The 20,066-nt window shown below is 47.1% G+C and overlaps 1 protein-coding gene and 1 non-coding gene across 4 annotated transcripts in view; one reads left to right on the forward strand and one right to left on the reverse strand.

Annotated features, from left to right (window-relative positions):
* Positions 1-19,778, reverse strand: part of LOC128699649 (facilitated trehalose transporter Tret1) — a 70,178-nt gene extending 50,400 nt beyond the window's left edge. Inside the window, exon 1 of one of the 3 annotated variants that reach the window (XM_053792399.2) lies at positions 19,754-19,778. The gene's annotated coding sequence lies outside the window, so the exon portion shown is untranslated. Of the gene's footprint in view, positions 1-19,506; positions 19,709-19,753 lie in introns of those variants that run through there. The other 2 variants (XM_053792403.2, XM_053792400.2) reach the window with 2 other exon arrangements.
* Positions 16,590-16,661, forward strand: TRNAA-UGC (transfer RNA alanine (anticodon UGC)). Its single transcript has one exon. It is a non-coding gene; the product is annotated as a tRNA-Ala (tRNA).
* Positions 19,779-20,066: the final 288 nt, after the last annotated feature.

Raw genomic sequence — 20,066 nt, forward strand, 5'->3', positions numbered from 1 at the left:
TGTAACTTATAATCTTTGACATGGAACAAACTAGGCCTATGGCTTTCACTATGACATAGGCTTAGAATTTTATGCTGTGATATCTGCATTATGGTCCCGGTAACGACACATTTGTACCGTGACTGACTGAACACATCGACTACAAGCTGAGGGACTGATTACCTCCAACTCTACCGATCTTCTCTGTGTTGGACTGAAGAAGCCACTGGCTCTCGAAACATTTCCTCAGTATTCCCAAATATTGTACTGAAAATACCAAATAATTACGATAACTGAAAGTTTGTAATGAAAAATAATCATTCTATCTTCATTTTTATATATTTCTTAAAAGCTATGAATGACCAAATAATTTTAGTGGTTTGTAAACCACGTAACTAAATAACCAATTTGTAGTGTCACTAGTGCACTGAGCTACGACCTGTACCGCAGACCGTGTTCCTCCATCACTAGTGCACTGAGCTACGACCTGTAACGCAGACCGTGTTCCTCCAACACTAGTTCACTGAGCTACGACCTGTACCCCAGACCGTGTTCCTCCATCACTAGTTCACTGAGCTACGACATGTACCCCAGACCGTGTTCCTCCATCACTAGTGCACTGAGCTACGACCTGTACCGCAGACCGTGTTCCTCCATCACTAGTGCACTGAGCTACGACCTGTACCCCAGACCGTGTTCCTCCATCACTAGTTCACTGAGCTACGACATGTACCCCAGACCGTGTTCCTCCATCACTAGTGCACTGAGCTACGACCTGTACCGCAGACCGTGTTCCTCCATCACTAGTGCACTGAGCTACGACCTGTACCCCAGACCGTGTTCCTCCATCACTAGTGCGCTGAGCTACGACCTGTACCCCTCTTCAAGGGGGGCTCCTTGGCGTGGTGAAGAGGCTCTTGGTCTGAGGAATTAGACCTGTCGGTCTTCTTCCTTAGACCGAACCTAATTACCCCCCAATCTCCCCTCCCCTATCCCATCCTCCCCATCCTCCCCTTTTTCCTTTCCTCCTCCTTCTCCCCACCCCTCCCTTTTGCCCTTCCTCTTTTTGGCCTTTGGGATTTCTCCCACAGGCGCGCTAGTTCCTGGGTAGGGGAAAGGATACCGGGGTCTATCCCATTCCGTTGAGGTTCTTGGCGGTGGCGTAGTTTGCCGTGGAATCTGGATCGCCTGGGGATGTCCCGATCCCTCTCCGGTATCCCGGAGTAGCTTTGGGTGTCTTTTGGGCGACGGGTGTATCTCTGGAAGCCACCTTTCGGATTCCGGGGGTGGTGGCCGAAGGAGGTATGCTTTGTGGCGGATATCCGGCCGCCCTCTCTTTTGTCCACCGAGGTAGCTCGGCAGATGTGAGGTTGCTATCCCGGATTGTTAGTTTACTAGCATGATGGGTAGGGTATGGCACGGGTTCCATGCTGCATCTGCGCTACTTGCGGTGCTGAGGTCCTCTTGGGCGCGGAGGGAGATTTCTGGCCCTTTCATTCCTCCTAGGAACTATCCCTCCCCAGTCCCCCCTTTTTTATTCTTTTTTTTATTTTTATTTTCTTTTCTTCTTTCTTTTTTTTTCTTAAAAACAAAAAGAAAGAAGTAACCTAACCATGGCAGCCCTAGTCCATGAACCTACTACCCCCGGGCCCCTTCTTGATACCGCACCCCGTTCTGACCCCGCCTCGTCTTTGGACCACTCTTCAGACACTCCTCATGCCTCTGTACCTCTTGCCGGTGCTGTTTCCTCACCCGCTTCAGGTACTGAGGCCTCGACTGACTCCTTCGATTTATCGGACCTTCGCTCTCCTCTGACTATGCTTCCGGCCTCTCCCTCTACGGTGCAGCAATTTTCAAATCGCCGACCCATTCCACGTCGGACCAACTCTGGTCCCACGCCTAAACGCCAACGACAATTACCTGCTGATGATCCTTCTCCACCTTCTCGTTCTTCTCAGAAACGATCGACACGTCCTTCACTACCGTTCCACGCTCAGTTTCAGACTGAACAATGGACTAAATTCTTCACTTTACGACCGACTTCCTCTACTGCCTATCTTTCTGACCACAGTATTGGCAAGGCACTCCTACGCCATGTTGGTAAAGATATTTCTTTTCATACTCTTAAGAGCGGTACGCGCATCATTACCGTACAGAATGCTACCCAGGCTCATGAGCTCTCTCGTCTTTCCCATATCGATACTGTTCCTGTCACTCTTGAAAAACATCATTCCCTCAATTCTTGTAGTGGTACCGTCATTCTGCCCCATACCATAGTTCAACAAAATTTCCAGACATGTGGCACTGACATTCTTGAACAGCTGGAACTCCAAGATCTCCCAATCCTCAAGGTAGACACTTACGTTCTTCCTGCCCACGGGCGGAGACGATACCCTAGCAATGTGGCTCGTTTAACTTTTGACAGCCGAGAACTCCCATCCTCAGTTTATATAGCAGGACATCGGTTACAAGTTCGAAAGGTGATCCCTACACCACAACAGTGTAGAAATTGCTGGCGATTTGGCCATCCAGCGAAATATTGCAGATCTATCGCCGAATGCCCAGTCTGTGGTGCCGATGACCATTCTAATACGTCTTGCAATCGATCTCCCTCTTGCCTTAACTGTCATGAGGCTCACCCTTCGTACTCTCGCCATTGTCAAGTCTATTTAAACTAGCGGGAAATCCGTTACCTCAAAGAGACAGAAGGTCTCCCTTATGCCATGGCAGTTTCTCATCTCTGCCTCCAAGGGAGACTCCCACGTGTTTCTTATTCCCGTGTTTCAAAACGTCCCCCCACTTCTGGTATCCCATCTTCTACACCCACCTCTGTGGTTACCTCTCCCATAGTCACTCCTGTATCTAATCCTTTTGCTGTCCTCGGCTCAGACGTCCCTACTTCAACGCCTCAGTCTGATCTCGCTTCTTCGTGTTCTCTCTCACAAGCCTCAGTATCGACGAGACCTCGTACGACACCTCCTCCCAATCGTCCCTCTACTTCTCAAAAGTCAAAAAAAGGTCCGTTAACACCTCCTACCCATCTTCCACCTCCTCATTTTACCCTCCCTGTCTCTGTCCCTGGTTCTCCCCCTCTCACTGGCTCTGTTACAAGTGTAGAGGTTCACCCTCCTCCTCGTACTGTACCTTCCTCCCCTGTTCCCTCCCAAGTTTCTTCCTCTTCTGCCACTTCCCAGGTTCCTGCCTCTTCTGTCCCCTGCCACGCTTCTCCAGTTCCCTCCACCCTTTCGCCCGCCCCTACCTTGGTACAGTCCAATACAGTTCCAATCTTTACTCATCCTCCCCCTACCATTTCCAATATTGTCTCCCATACGACGTCTCTGAATTCCGAAACACTTGAAGCAATCTCTGAATATATTGCAGAGACCAAACCATCAATGGACACTGATCCACCTTCCGCTCTTTCTCGCTCCTCTGCTCCATCTGCGCAACTCCTTTCTTCACAGCGCACCGTTCCTTCGCTGCTTGAACGTTTTCCACTGCCTCCGCATGTGGACTTTTCTAACCCCTCTAGTCCGTAGGAACCCTTACCTGCGGATTTCAAGTATCTTTATCATTGCCAATCATGGCCTATTTACAGTGGAATATACGCGGCCTTAGGAACGCCTAGTAAATAGACGTTTAGTGTGGTATTTAGAGACACACAACAGTCTCTCCACTTGTCAATATGGCTTTCGTAAGGGACGTTCTACCATAGACCCCTTACTATGCTTGGATACGTATGTTCGTAATGCCTTTGCGAATAACCACTCAGTTATTGCCATATTTTTTGACCTTGAGAAGGCATATGACACAACTTGGAGGTATAATATTTTAGCCCAAGCCCACTCCTTAGGCCTTCGAGGCAATCTACCATCCTTCCTTAAGAACTTTTTAACTGACAGGCATTTCCGTGTTCGGGTTAATAATGTGCTCTCCCCGGACTTTATCCAAGCTGAAGGTGTCCCCCAGGGATGTGCTCTGAGCACAACACTTTTTCTCCTTGCTATTAATGATTTGGCCTCTAGTCTTCCATCAAATATTTGATCATCACTCTATGTTGATGACTTCGCTATTGCCTGTGCAGGCGCTGACTGTCACCTCATTACAGTTTCTCTCCAACATGCAGTCGACCGTGTTTCCAATTGGGCCACCACACGTGGGTTTAAATTTTCCAGCACTAAAACCCACCAAATTACTTTCACTAGACGCTCTGTCATCTCCGATCATCCTTTGTACCTCTATGGCTCCCGTATCCCTGAACGTGATACAGTCAAGTTTCTGGGCCTCCTCTTTGATCGTAGGTTATCCTGGAAACCTCACATTACCTCTCTGAAGGCAACTTGTCACAGCCGGCTGAACCTTCTTAAAACCCTTGCTCATCTTTCATGGGGAGCTGATCGTCGAACCCTCCTTCGCCTACATTCCACCCTTATTTTATCGAAACTTGATTATGGTGACCAGATCTATTCAGCGGCATCTCCTGCTACTCTCTCTAGCCTTAACCCCATTCATCACCAAGGATTACGTTTATGCCTTGGTGCTTTTCGCTCTTCCCCTGTCGAGAGCCTCTATGCAGAAGCGAACGTTCCATCCTTATCCGATCGCCGTGATGCCCATTGCCTGCGCTACTATGTACGCTCTCATGATCTCCGCAATCCTTCCATTTATAGAATGGTCACTGATACTAGTAGACATTCTTTATTTGTTCGCCGCCCCTGTTTACTCCGTCCCTTCTCTCTTCGCCTTCATTCGCTCTTGTCTTTTCTTCAACTACCACCTTTCTATGTACATGTAGCATCTCACTTTTCCCTACCCCCCTGGGAAGTTCCAGCTGTTCGAGTCTGTTCTTTCTCCCTCCCTTGCTCGAAAGCCCAACTGTCTACGGTCGCTTCCCGCTCTCTTTTTCTTGACCACTTTCACTCTCATTCTCATGCCATTGCTGTGTACACAGATGGCTCTAAGTCTTCTGACGACGTAGGATTCACAGCAGTGTTTCCAGACAGCGTCGTACAAGGGCATTTACTATCTTCGACTAGTATTTTTACTGCTGAATTATATGCCATCCTTACAGCACTTATCCGTATTGCATCTATGCCTGTGTCATCATTTGTGGTTGTCTCAGACTCCCTTAGTGCTTTACAGGCTATACAAAAATTGGATACACCTCACCCCTTAGTCCTCCGTATCCAACTTTGGCTACTCCGCATCTTTACCAAGCATAAAGATATTGTTTTTTGTTGGGTCCCTGGTCATGTTGACGTACAGGGCAATGAACAGGCAGACACTGCTGCGCGGTCAGCAGTACATGACCTACCAGTTTCTTATAGAGGTATTCCATTTACGGACTATTTTGCTGCAATATCTTCCCACCTTCACACCCGTTGGCAACAACGTTGGTCTACTATGCTCGGCAACAAACTTCAATCTATTAAACCGAGTATAGGTTACTGGCCGTCTTCTTATCACCAGTGTCGAGGTTGGGAGACTACTCTCTCCCGTCTTCGCATTGGCCATACTCGTCTTACTCATGGCTATCTCATGGAGAGGCGTCTTGCTCCTCTCTGTGAGAACTGCCAAGCTCCATTATCAGTCAGCCACATTCTGTTGGACTGCCCACTTTATCAACGAGCACGCAGAATTTACCTCTGTTGTCGTCTTCGCTCCGCTGCTCTCTCTTTACCTTCCCTTCTCGCTGATGGACCCACCTTTCATCCGGACTCTCTCATTGACTTTTTGACAACAACTGACTTACTTCACAAATTCTGATACCTTCAGCCCTTTCTACTTCAATCTCTTGCTACCCTCTACCTCCGTACTATCCCCTGCCCCGCTGTTTTCTGTAACCTGCTGATCATCCCTCCTCCCTTCTGCCATCCAATACCCTCGCTTCCTTCCCTACCCTGCAGCGCTGTATAGCCCTTGTGGCTTAGCGCTTCTTTTTGATTATAATAATAATACGACCTGTACCCCAGACCGTGTTCCTCCATCTGGACGCTCGTGTGTGGCTTTTGTGCGCTGTGAATGCAGCGTCTGTGAAATATTTGCATTTTATTCTCGGTTAGGTTACGTTAAAGTATATTAACTTCTAATAACACGATGCAGGTTAGGTAAGTTTGTCAGGAAACAGGACACAAGTGGATAATGCTTACAGTGCTAGGCTCGTGGTGTTAGGGAACAGGACATAGGTGGCTGATGCTGACAGCACTAGGCTTGTGGTGTCAGGAAACAGGACACAAGTGGCTAATGCTGACAGCGCTAGGCTCGTGGTGTCAGGAAACAGGACACAAGTGGCTAATGCTGACAGTGCTAGGCTCGTGGTGTCAGGAAACAGGACACAAGTGGCTAATGCTGACAGCACTAGGCTCGTGGTGTCAGGAAACAGGACACAAGTGGCTAATGCTGACAGCGCTAGGTTCGTGTCAAGAAACAGGACAAAAGAGGCTAATGCTGACAGCGCTAGGCTTGTGGTGTCAGGAAACAGGACACAAGTGGCTAATGCTGACAGCGCCAGGCTCGTGGTGTCAGGAAACAGGACACAAGTGGCTAATGCTGACAGCGCTAGGCTCGTGGTGTCAGGAAACAGGACACAAGTGGCTAATGCTGACAGCGCTAGGCTTGTGGTGTCAGGAAACAGGACACAAGTGGCTAATGCTGACAGCGCTAGGCTCGTGGTGTCAGGAAACAGGACACAAGTGGCTAATGCTGACAGCGCTAGGCTCGTGGTGTCAGGAAACAGGACACAAGTGGCTAATGCTGACAGCGCTAGGCTCGTGGTGTCAGGAAACAGGACACAAGTGGCTAATGCTGACAGCGCTAGGTTCGTGGTTTCTTCTGGGGTTCAATCTTTCTCCGGAACCCTGAAGACATTGTAGGATCAGTTGAAGTCCTCTATGAAGGCTCATATATAGCATATTCATCAGTTCTATCATGCATCTGGAGACCAATGTGAGACGGAATCCACACAAGGTGCACTCCAGCTCCACTGTATATAATCCTACCATGACTGCTCAAGCTGATATAAACATCATTCATTATTCTTGTGAAATATAGCACGTAGATTTTTTTTCTGTGAGGTGTTGATAGTTTAATTTTCCTCTCCAAGGATGAACAGTGTAAGTGGCCAGGGAGGCTTGTTGTGTGGACGAAACGTTTCGCCACGAGTGATTTCCTTAGTCTTGAAGAAGCCACGAGTGGCTTCCTTAGTCTTGAAGAAGCCACGAGTGGCTGTCTTAGTCTTGAAGAAGCCACGAGTGGCTTCCTTAGTCTTGAAGAAGCCACGAGTGGCTTCCTTAGTCTTGAAGAAGCCACGAGTGGCTGTCTTAGTCTTGAAGAAGCCACGAGTGGCTTCCTTAGTCTTGAAGAAGCCACGAGTGGCTGTCTTAGTCTTGAAGAAGCCACGAGTGGTTTCCTTAGTCTTGAAGAAGCCACGAGTGGCTGTCTTACTCTTGAAGAAGCCACGAGTGGCTTCCTTAGTCTTGAAGAAGCCACGAGTGGCTGTCTTACTCTTGAAAAAGCCACGAGTGGCTTCCTTAGTCTTGAAGAAGCCACGAGTGGCTGTCTTACTCTTGAAGAAGCCACGAGTGGCTGTCTTACTCTTGAAGAAGCCACGAGTGGCTGTCTTAGTCTTGAAGAAGCCACGAGTGGCTTCCTTAGTCTTGAAGAAGCCACGAGTGGCTTCCTTAGTCTTGAAGAAGCCACGAGTGGCTGTCTTAGTCTTGAAGAAGCCACGAGTGGCTTCCTTAGTCTTGAAGAAGCCACGAGTGGCTGTCTTAGTCTTGAAGAAGCCACGAGTGGTTTCCTTAGTCTTGAAGAAGCCACGAGTGGCTGTCTTACTCTTGAAGAAGCCACGAGTGGCTTCCTTAGTCTTGAAGAAGCCACGAGTGGCTGTCTTACTCTTGAAAAAGCCACGAGTGGCTTCCTTAGTCTTGAAGAAGCCACGAGTGGCTGTCTTACTCTTGAAGAAGCCACGAGTGGCTGTCTTACTCTTGAAGAAGCCACGAGTGGCTGTCTTACTCTTGAAGAAGCCACGAGTGGCTGTCTTACTCTTGAAGAAGCCACGAGTGGCTTCCTTAGTCTTGAAGAAGCCACGAGTGGCTTCCTTAGTCTTGAAGAAGCCACGAGTGGCTTCCATAGTCTTGAAGAAGCCACGAGTGGCTGTCTTACTCTTGAAGAAGCCACGAGTGGCTTCCTTAGTCTTGAAGAAGCCACGAGTGGCTGTCTTACTCTTGACGAAGCCACGAGTGGCTGTCTTACTCTTGAAGAAGCCACGAGTGGCTTCCTTAGTCTTGAAGAAGCCACGAGTGGCTGTCTTACTCTTGAAGAAGCCACGAGTGGCTTCCTTAGTCTTGAAGAAGCCACGAGTGGCTGTCTTACTCTTGAAGAAGCCACGAGTGGCTTCCTTAGTCTTGAAGAAGCCACGAGTGGCTGTCTTACTCTTGAAGAAGCCACGAGTGGCTGTCTTACTCTTGAAGAAGCCACGAGTGGCTTCCTTAGTCTTGAAGAAGCCACGAGTGGCTTCCTTAGTCTTGAAGAAACCACGAGTGGCTGTCTTAGTCTTGAAGAAGCCACGAGTGGCTGTCTTAGTCTTGAAGAAGCTAGTGTTAATGTCTTGAGCCGTATTTGTGCCGTGTTTACATGCTGGTAGTCAGTCTGTGCGACAGCTGTTTAGCTGAGCCTGGTAAGAGTGCTGCTGATGGTAGCAGTCCTTGTGTAAGCTGCCAAGCTAACACAAGGTCTAGTACGCATTTTGCTGCTGGAATTTCTCCACGAAGTAAACCTTGACCGCAGAGATAAAGTTGAATCTTAGTGTCACGCGTCAGCCAGTTGACAGCCAATACCAGGACATTTAAAGTTACTTTAAAGGAACCTCTCAAGGGACGATCCTTGATGTTTTTGAGGGATCCTTGATCCACCTAATTGGACTTATCCTCCCCTTCCTTGGATCGAAGTTCAGTGACCCTCCCCCTATTCCTCCAGGCATGGGATATGGGTAATGCAACGGTAGGTGTCCCGTAGCGCTTTCACCTCACACACTGAGTGTCCGGGGTTCGATCCTCGGTAAGGGTGGAAACGTTGGGCATGTTTCCTTACACCTGCTGCCCCTGTTCACCTAGCAGTAAATAGGTACCTGGGTGTTAGTCGACTGGTGTAGGTGGCATCCTGGGGGGTGGCAGCATACCTCAAATAGGGCTGGGCTTTGACTACGTGCGGCCAGCAGTAACAATCTGGTTGATCAGGCTCTGATCCACCGGGAGGCCTGGTCGTGGACCGGACCGCGGGGGCGTTGATCCCTGGAATGCCCTCCAGGTAGACTCCGGGTAGGTAGACTATTGAAATAGGACACTCAATTGAAGATTGAGACACGCAACATATGGGAATCTTTAGTGAATAAACGTTTCGCCACACAGTGGCTTCATCAGTCCAATACAAAGCAGAAAGGTGTAAAAAGAGGAGGAGTTTGAGGTAATCAGTCCCTCAGCCTGGTATCGATGTGTTCAGTACATCACTCATGTAGAAAGTACAGCATATGCTCGGAGAAGTGGCTTATATACTGTAGTCTGGTGAGTGGAAGCAGGAGGAGGCGGGATCACAGTGGAACCATCCACTAGTGTAAGTAGTCTGGTGAGTGGAAGCAGGAGGAGGCGGGATCACAGTGGAACCATCCACTAGTGTAAGTAGTCTGGTGAGTGGAAACAGGAGGAGGCGGGATCACAGTGGAACCATCCACTAGTGTAAGTAGTCTGGTGAGTGGAAACAGGAGGAGGCGGGATCACAGTGGAACCATCCACTAGTGTAAGTAGTCTGGTGAGTGGAAACAGGAGGAGGCGGGATCACAGTGGAACCATCCACTAGTGTAAGTAGTCTGGTGAGTGGAAGCAGGAGGAGGCGGGATCACAGTGGTACCATCCACTAGTGTAAGTAGTCTGGTGAGTGGAAGCAGGAGGAGGCGGGATCACAGTGGTACCATCCACTAGTGTAAGTAGTCTGGTGAGTGGAAACAGAAGGAGGCGGGATCACAGTGGTACCATCCACTAGTGTAAGTAGTCTGGTGAGTGGAAGCAGGAGGAGGCGGGATCACAGTGGTACCATCCACTAGTGTAAGTAGTCTGGTGAGTGGAAGCAGGAGGAGGCGGGATCACAGTGGTACCATCCACTAGTGTAAGTAGTCTGATGAGTGGAAGCAGGAGGAGGCGGAATCACAGTGGAACCATCCACTAGTGTAAGTAGTCTGATGAGTGGAAACAGGAGGAGGCGGGATCACAGTGGTACCATCCACTAGTGTAAGTAGTCTGGTGAGTGGAAACAGGAGGAGGCGGGATCACAGTGGAACCATCCACTAGTGTAAGTAGTCTGGTGAGTGGAAACAGGAGGAGGCGGGATCACAGTGGAACCATCCACTAGTGTAAGTAGTCTGGTGAGTGGAAGCAGGAGGAGGCGGGATCACAGTGGTACCATCCACTAGTGTAAGTAGTCTGGTGAGTGGAAACAGGAGGAGGCGGGATCACAGTGGAACCATCCACTAGTGTAAGTAGTCTGGTGAGTGGAAGCAGGAGGAGGCGGGATCACAGTGGTACCATCCACTAGTGTAAGTAGTCTGGTGAGTGGAAACAGGAGGAGGCGGGATCACAGTGGAACCATCCACTAGTGTAAGTAGTCTGGTGAGTGGAAGCAGGAGGAGGCGGGATCACAGTGGTACCATCCACTAGTGTAAGTAGTCTGGTGAGTGGAAGCAGGAGGAGGCGGGATCACAGTGGAACCATCCACTAGTGTAAGTAGTCTGGTGAGTGGAAGCAGGAGGAGGCGGGATCACAGTGGTACCATCCACTAGTGTAAGTAGTCTGGTGAGTGGAAGCAGGAGGAGGCGGGATCACAGTGGTACCATCCACTAGTGTAAGTAGTCTGGTGAGTGGAAGCAGGAGGAGGCGGGATCACAGTGGTACCATCCACTAGTGTAAGTAGTCTGGTGAGTGGAAACAGGAGGAGGCGGGATCACAGTGGAACCATCCACTAGTGTAAGTAGTCTGGTGAGTGGAAACAGGAGGAGGCGGGATCACAGTGGAACCATCCACTAGTGTAAGTAGTCTGGTGAGTGGAAGCAGGAGGAGGCGGGATCACAGTGGTACCATCCACTAGTGTAAGTAGTCTGGTGAGTGGAAACAGGAGGAGGCGGGATCACAGTGGAACCATCCACTAGTGTAAGTAGTTTGGTGAGTGGAAGCAGGAGGAGGCGGGATCACAGTGGTACCATCCACTAGTGTAAGTAGTCTGGTGAGTGGAAACAGGAGGAGGCGGGATCACAGTGGTACCATCCACTAGTGTAAGTAGTCTGGTGAGTGGAAGCAGGAGGAGGCGGGATCACAGTGGAACCATCCACTAGTGTAAGTAGTCTGGTGAGTGGAAGCAGGAGGAGGCGGGATCACAGTGGAACCATCCACTAGTGTAAGTAGTCTGGTGAGTGGAAGCAGGAGGAGGCGGGATCACAGTGGTACCATCCACTAGTGTAAGTAGTCTGGTGAGTGGAAGCAGGAGGAGGCGGGATCACAGTGGTACCATCCACTAGTGTAAGTAGTCTGGTGAGTGGAAGCAGGAGGAGGCGGGATCACAGTGGTACCATCCACTAGTGTAAGTAGTCTGGTGAGTGGAAGCAGGAGGAGGCGGGATCACAGTGGTACCATCCACTAGTGTAAGTAGTCTGGTGAGTGGAAGCAGGAGGAGGCGGGATCACAGTGGTACCATCCACTAGTGTAAGTAGTCTGGTGAGTGGAAGCAGGAGGAGGCGGGATCACAGTGGTACCATCCACTAGTGTAAGTAGTCTGGTGAGTGGAAGCAGGAGGAGGCGGGATCACAGTGGTACCATCCACTAGTGTAAGTAGGTCTTCGTGCAAAGGTTGGACAAGTGTTGAAGAAATATTTGTATCAAGGTCCCATGATGTTACAGTGTGTGACAGGTGTGAAAAATGTTTTACACCTTCCTGCTTTGTATTGGACTGATGAAGTCACTGTGGGGCGAAACGTTTCTTCAATAAAGATTCCCATATGTTGCATAAGTGTCTCAGTCTTCAATTTGTCGGTTTTCAAAACCATTTATCACAAGACACTCAATTTTTGTTATGGCATTTTATTACGAAAACGTTTCGCTCACACAGAGAACAAGACAGAGGTTGTTATGGGTGACTCACGAAATCGTAATGACACGATTGCAAACAAACCATACCCCGGCCGGGATTGAACCCGCGGTCAGAGAGTCTCAAAACTCCAGCCCGTCGCGTTAGCCACTAGACCAGCTAGCTTTTCTAGTCGAGTTTTGAGACTCTCTGACCGCGGGTTCAATCCCGGCCGGGGTATGGGTTGTTATGGGTTTAGCACTTTCCCCTGAAAGTGGTAAACCCATATAGAAACCCCCTTGTTATGCACAGCATAACTTAAGTTAATTTTGCCCCCAGAATGCGACCCACACCAGTCCACAAACATCCAGGCACCTACTTACTTACTGCTAGGTGAACAGGGACACCAGATGTCTTAAGGAAACACACCCTAATGTTTCCACCCGTACCGGGGGTCGAACCCCGAACCTCAGTATGTGAGCTGAGTGCGCTACCAACCGAGCTACGGGATACCCTATACTTTAGAAGCCTTATACTGCCTATGTAACCCATTCACCAACTTTTTTTTCAGATAAGGGCAGCCAGTTTAACCCGAATTATATATAATTCGGGTTAAATTATCTTTCGTTCATTTCTCCACGCCTCAAATTTCAATATAATTATCCACAGTCCAAGTTAGCGTACATTAACCTATATTTCTCTATAGTTACTCGATAACGAATTTAAAAAAAAAGAAGGGAGGCTTGCGTCTGGCAGCGCAGGACGCGTGCCAAAATTTCGAGTCGTGCATTTTCCCACGTAGAGGAACACGACTGTATGACGACTTGGAGAGTCGTGTCTGGGATAACTTACCGTCACACTTACCCGAGGTCGTGACTTTATCTCACCTTCCTAATATATAATTGTCATATTCCCTTATATCCTTGTCATATTCATTACTTTAATATTAATAATAATATTAATAATAAAATAATAATAATAAAAATAATAATAATAATAATAATAATGATAAAATTGTTATTAAGGAAGAAGAGATCAGTGGTTCAAGGTGAAGAGAAACTTGTCTTCTTCCTCTTCATCTTTCCTGCCTTAAATACCTACACAAAACCTAACGGTCCGGGGTTCGATCCCGGGTCACCGCACCCATGGACAAATATGTCTTACACTCCAAGGTTGCAAAACATTTTATAATAATAATAATAATAATAATAATAATAATAATAATAATAATAATAATAATAATAATAATAATAATAATAATAATAATAATAGCATTATTTCTACCAGTACATGTACAAGGTATACAGACCATACCTGACATCAACGACATACTACTATATACAAAGCCGCTTGTTATGCTGAGCATTTCCTGCAAATTAAGTCAGTTTTGTCCCAGGATGCGACCCACACCAGTCCACTAACACCCAGGTACCTATTTTACTGCTAGGTGAACAAGGACAACAGGTGTCTTAAGGAAACACGTCCTAATGTTTCTACCCGTACCGGGGATCGAACCACGGACCTCAGTGTGCGAGCTGAGTGCGCTACCAATTAAGCTACGGGACATTTTGCTAATTCAATTTTTTGGGACGGGATAGATTTTTTTTTTTAATTTGTTAGTGACAGCCTGAGCTGGGAGACTTCAGTAGTGTCAGTCTGAGCTGGGAGACTTCAGTAGTGTCAGTCTGAGCTGGGAGACTTCAGTAGTGTCAGTCTGAGCTGGCAGACTTCAGTAGTGTCAGTCTGAGCTGGGAGACTTCAGTAGTGTCAGCCTGAGCTGGGAGACTTCAGTAGTGTCAGTCTGAGCTGGGAGACTTCAGTAGTGTCAGTCTGAGCTGGGAGACTTCAGTAGTGTCAGTCTGAGCTGGCAGACTTCAGTAGTGTCAGTCTGAGCTGGGAGACTTCAGTAGTGTCAGCCTGAGCTGGGAGACTTCAGTAGTGTCAGTCTGAGCTGGGAGACTTCAGTAGTGTCAGTCTGAGCTGGGAGACTTCAGTAGTGTCAGTCTGAGCTGGGAGACTTCAGTAGTGTCAGCCTGAGCTGGGAGACTTCAGTAGTGTCAGTCTGAGCTGGGAGACTTCAGTAGTGTCAGTCTGAGCTGGGAGACTTCAGTAGTGTCAGTCTGAGCTGGGAGACTTCAGTAGTGTCAGTCTGAGCTGGGAGACTTCAGTAGTGTCAGTCTGAGCTGGGAGACTTCAGTAGTGTCAGTCTGAGCTGGGAGACTTCAGTAGTGTCAGTCTGAGCTGGGAGACTTCAGTAGTGTCAGTCTGAGCTGGGAGACTTCAGTAGTGTCAGCCTGAGCTGGGAGACTTCAGTAGTGTCAGTCTGAGCTGGGAGACTTCACTAGTGTAAGTCTGAGCTGGGAGACTTCAGTAGTGTCAGTCTGAGCTGGGAGACTTCAGTAGTGTCAGTCTGAGCTGGGAGACTTCAGTAGTGTCAGTCTGAGCTGGGAGACTTCAGTAGTGTCAGCCTGAGCTGGGAGACTTCAGTAGTGTCAGTCTGAGCTGGGAGACTTCACTAGTGTAAGTCTGAGCTGGGAGACTTCAGTAGTGTCAGTCTGAGCTGGGAGACTTCAGTAGTGTCAGTCTGAGCTGGGAGACTTCAGTAGTGTCAGTCTGAGCTGGGAGACTTCAGTAGTGTCAGTCTGAGCTGGGAGACTTCAGTAGTGTCAGTCTGAGCTGGGAGACTTCAGTAGTGTCAGCCTGAGCTGGGAGACTTCAGTAGTGTCAGTCTGAGCTGGGAGACTTCACTAGTGTAAGTCTGAGCTGGGAGACTTCAGTAGTGTCAGTCTGAGCTGGGAGACTTCAGTAGTGTCAGTCTGAGCTGGGAGACTTCAGTAGTGTCAGTCTGAGCTGGGAGACTTCAGTAGTGTCAGCCTGAGCTGGGAGACTTCAGTAGTGTCAGTCTGAGCTGGGAGACTTCACTAGTGTAAGTCTGAGCTGGGAGACTTCAGTAGTGTCAGTCTGAGCTGGGAGACTTCAGTAGTGTCAGTCTGAGCTGGGAGACTTCACTAGTGTAAGTCTGAGCTGGGAGACTTCAGTAGTGTCAGTCTGAGCTGGGAGACTTCAGTAGTGTCAGTCTGAGCTGGGAGACTTCAGTAGTGTCAGTCTGAGCTGGGAGACTTCAGTAGTGTCAGCCTGAGCTGGGAGACTTCAGTAGTGTCAGTCTGAGCTGGGAGACTTCACTAGTGTAAGTCTGAGCTGGGAGACTTCAGTAGTGTCAGTCTGAGCTGGGAGACTTCAGTAGTGTCAGTCTGAGCTGGGAGACTTCAGTAGTGTCAGCCTGAGCTGGGAGACTTCAGTAGTGTCAGTCTGAGCTGGGAGACTTCACTAGTGTAAGTCTGAGCTGGGAGACTTCAGTAGTGTCAGTCTGAGCTGGGAGACTTCAGTAGTGTCAGTCTGAGCTGGGAGACTTCAGTAGTGTCAGTCTGAGCTGGGAGACTTCAGTAGTGTAAGTCTGAGCTGGGAGACTTCAGTAGTGTCAGTCTGAGCTGGGAGACTTCAGTAGTGTCAGTCTGAGCTGGGAGACTTCAGTAGTGTCAGCCTGAACTGGGAGACTTCAGTAGTGTCAGCCTGAACTGGGAGACTTCAGTAGTGTCAGCCTGAGCTGGGAGACTTCAGTAGTGTCAGTCTGAGCTGGGAGACTTCAGTAGTGTCAGTCTGAGCTGGGAGACTTCAGTAGTGTCAGTCTGAGCTGGGAGACTTCAGTAGTGTCAGTCTGAGCTGGGAGACTTCAGTAGTGTCAGTCTGAGCTGGGAGACTTCAGTAGTGTCAGTCTGAGCTGGGAGACTTCAGTAGTGTCAGTCTGAGCTGGGAGACTTCAGTAGTGTCAGTCTGAGCTGGGAGACTTCAGTAGTGTCAGTCTGAGCTGGGAGACCATTAGAAAAATGAGGACATATTCAAATATTCCAGCAGAGCTGAGAGATACACAATTTTTGATGTACATATATACACAGAGATACACATCTCCCGTAGCCCCGTCGCTAGCACTCTCAGCTCACACACTCAGGTTCGGGGTTCGAATCTTCTCCGGTACGGCTGGAAAACATTAGGGGCGTGTTTCCACAAGACACCTGCTGTCCCTGTCCCTGTTCACCCATCATTTTAAAATAGGTACCTGGGTGCTAGTGGACTGGTGTGGGTCGCATCCTGGGACAAAACTGACCTAATTTGCAGGAAATGCTCAGCATAACAAGCGGCTTTGTATATAGTAGTATGTCGTTGATGTCAGCTATGGTCTGTATACCTTGTTCATGTACTTGTAGTAAATCAAGATATTATTATCATGGTTATATACACAAGTCTGCGTGACCATGAACTCTACTGATCTTGTCATTACGTAACGAAGGCCAGCAGTTATTTTTATATTTCTAGATTACGTCGAGTTCTATTCTCTAAGTCTGGATATTTCGACAGGTTATAACGAACGCGCAAAACTAAATTTCACTGTTATAAATTTTCTCTAAATTTTGAGAGAAAACATTGTATTGGGATAGAGGTATATATCAGGGGGTGTAGCTCAGTGGTAGAGCGCTTGCTTTGCATGTAAGAGGCCCCGGGTTCGATCCCCGGCACCTCCAAGTGTACATATTGATTTTTAGAAGGCCACGACTGGTCCACGGGGGCGGTGACCCCCAGAATCGTCTTCAGTTAACACATACACAGTGTTTCTCCATCTCCCTGTTGATGGATCTGGGGGTCATCGCCCCCCGCGGCCACGTCTGCTGGTTTATGGGCTGGACGTTGAGGTTAGTGGATCTTGCAACAAGCAGTAGATCAAGGAAAGCTTCGAGAAAGCTGACTCAACCTGCTTAACCTGACTCCAGCAAACATGGCGTCTAATAATAATCCAAAGATCACAGAAGAGAAAGACATTTATGAACAGTTTAATACATTACAGGAAACGTTTCGAAACGAGTGGCTTTTTTAGGACTGAAAAAGCCACTTGTGGCTTAGGTGTTTTTAATTTCAGCAGATACGAATTTTTATTTTATTTGCTATTCAAATTTTGTGATAGATTTTGTTTTTATTTTAGTTCACAAAATTTTACGTAGACCCTAAAAGTATCGTAGGCCTTAGGCACTGTGCCTATTTTGCTTAATGGATAATGTGTCCTGGCGGAGTAGACAGGATTTTTAACCCCGGAGGGTTAGCTACCCAGGATAACCCAAGAAAGTCAATGCGTCATCAAGGGACTGTCTGTCTTATCTCCATTGTGGTCCTTAAATCTTGTCCTCCAGGATGCCACCCACACCAGTCGACTAACATCCAGGTACCTACTTGCTTGCTAGGTGAGCGGGACAAAAGGTGTAAGAAAGCACACCCCATGTTTCCACCCTTGCCGGGGATCGATCCAAGGACACTGTGTGATGCAAGAGCGTTGTCTACCAGGCACGAGACACCGTGGATTAGATTAAAACAATGTGTACACACACACACTCACAGAGGCGGGGCCAGGAGCTGAGTATCGACCCCTGCAACCACAATTAGGTGAGTACAATTAGGTGAGAACACACACACAAGACGAGGTTTGATAAAACTCATGGAGCAGGGAGAGACAGGACCCAGTAGCAACCGGTGAATAGGCGGGGCCAGGAGCTAAGACTCGACCCCTGCAACCTCAACTAGGCGAGTACACACACACATTAACACCGCGTGTCATCTTCCATCTTACAACAGACTACTGCGGCGTTATAGTCATGTGTATTCGACTGAACAAAGCTCTTGTGCAAGTGAAATGCTTCAGCAATAAAAACCTGCAGAAAATACACTAATGTGCAGTTCAGGACATTTATTAAAGGAAATGTTTCGCCACCAGTGGCTTCCTTAGTCTTGAAGAAGCCATGAGTGGCTTCCTTAGTCTTGAAGAAGCCACGAGTGGCTGTCTTAGTCTTGAAGAAGCCACGAGTGGCTGTCTTAGTCTTGAAGAAGCCACGAGTGGCTTCCTTAGTCTTGAAGAAGCCACGAGTGGCTGTCTTAGTCTTGAAGAAGCCACGAGTGGCTTCCTTAGTCTTGAAGAAGCTAGTGTTAATGTCTTGAGCCGTGTTTGTGCCGTGTTTACATGCTGGTAGTCAGTCTGTGCGACAGCTGTTTAGCTGAGCCTGGTAAGAGTGCTGCTGATGGTAGCAGTCCTTGTGTAAGCTGCCAAGCTAACACAAGGTCTAGTACGCAGTTTCCTGCTGGAATTTCTCCACGAAGTAAACCTTGACCGCAGAGATAAAGTTGAATCTTAGTGTCACGCGTCAGCCAGTTGACACAACCAATACCAGGACATTTAAGGTTACTTTAAAGGAACCTCTCAAGGGACGATCCTTGATGTTTTTGAGGGATCCTTGATCCACCTAATTGGACTTATCCTGCACATGTGTCATAGTCTTCAAATTGGCAATATTGTATACCATCAATAGCATCATGCAGCCAAAAATACTGTAAGAAAAGCAAATTCTAATGACACATGTTCTGGTAGACATACACCTCTCATGTATACTTGTACTGGTAGACATACACCTCTCATGTATACTTGTACTGGTAGACATACACCTCTCATGTATACTTGTACTGGTAGACATACACCTCTCATGTATACTTGTACTGGTAGACATACACCTCTCATGTATACTTGTACTGGTAGACATACACCTCTCATGTATACTTGTACTGGTAGACATACACCTCTCATGTATATTTGTACTGGCAGACATACACATCTCATGTATACTTGTACTGGTAGACATACACCTCTCATATATACTTGTTCTGGTAGACATACACCTCTCATGTATACTTGTTCTGGTAGACATACACCTCTCATATATACTTGTTCTGGTAGACATACACCTCTCTATGTATATATCCTGTGTATATCTGTTTAAAGTATCACTCGACATGTTTAAGACTATTAAAGACATTTATGGCCAATATATTTTACTGATATATATATATATATATATATATATATATATATATATATATATATATATATATATATATATATATATATATATATATATAAGTGAACGCTTTTTTTGGTTACATGACATATTTTAATATTTTATTTTCTGTCATTTATATACTAAAATAATCTATATTCTTTAGTGTATTTACTACAAACTGCAGATAATTAAAAAAAAATTCCGGACGTTAGTTAAGATCAGAATACTCTACTAGAGAACCTGCCGTAGGCCTACTGGCCTACACTGATACAATAAAAGACGAAGAACACTCCGGTAGGTCTAATGGCCCATGCTAGGTTATTAAGGAGATAAGACTAAAGGTGTAGTTCAATATACTGGTCAGTGCCAAGCTATTTTAACACGAGTATTTTTTTCCTACCCTTATGAACGATAACTTTGTCACATTACCAAAATAAAATATTTTAATTATCTTTCCACATCCAGACGAAGTGAAGCGCATCACCAGACGTACCTTAACACCTCATTCAATGCTCCTCAAAGACGCTCTTACAAACTTCAAATTAACTACTTATGGTAAAAAAAGCATATATAAAACCAGTATTCTAATCAATTATTTAGACGACACTCAGTTTTAGAAGCCAATTTTCCATTTCGGATGACCCGTATTAATGCAATCTCAAAAGCAAGAGTGTGTAGCGAGGGTGTTCACTTCACTGTCACAAGAACCAGCAGAGATGTGTGCGAGTAAGTGGTCTTACCTTCACTGCTGCTCCCTACATACTGCTGATTCTTTCTGCTTTCTTCCAGCCCCTTGGCTTCACACTCAAGTTGCCAAATATAAATTGCCAATATCATGTGTTGTTTACATGTTATACACAGTTTGTTGCGTTGTCTGAATAACCTACATCAGTAATTACTGAATAATTCACTCTCACGTATTAAGTTTCGTGAATTTTGAGTCAGAATGTTTTATTATTCTGGTTGGGGCCCAGGAGATAGCTCCTTTATTCATGATAGTTACCCAGTGATAAAATTGTTAATATATTTGGTTATATAATAATATTAATACTT

Source organism: Cherax quadricarinatus, chromosome 67 (genome assembly GCF_038502225.1).
Source record: "Cherax quadricarinatus isolate ZL_2023a chromosome 67, ASM3850222v1, whole genome shotgun sequence".
Lineage (NCBI taxonomy): Eukaryota > Metazoa > Arthropoda > Malacostraca > Decapoda > Parastacidae > Cherax > Cherax quadricarinatus.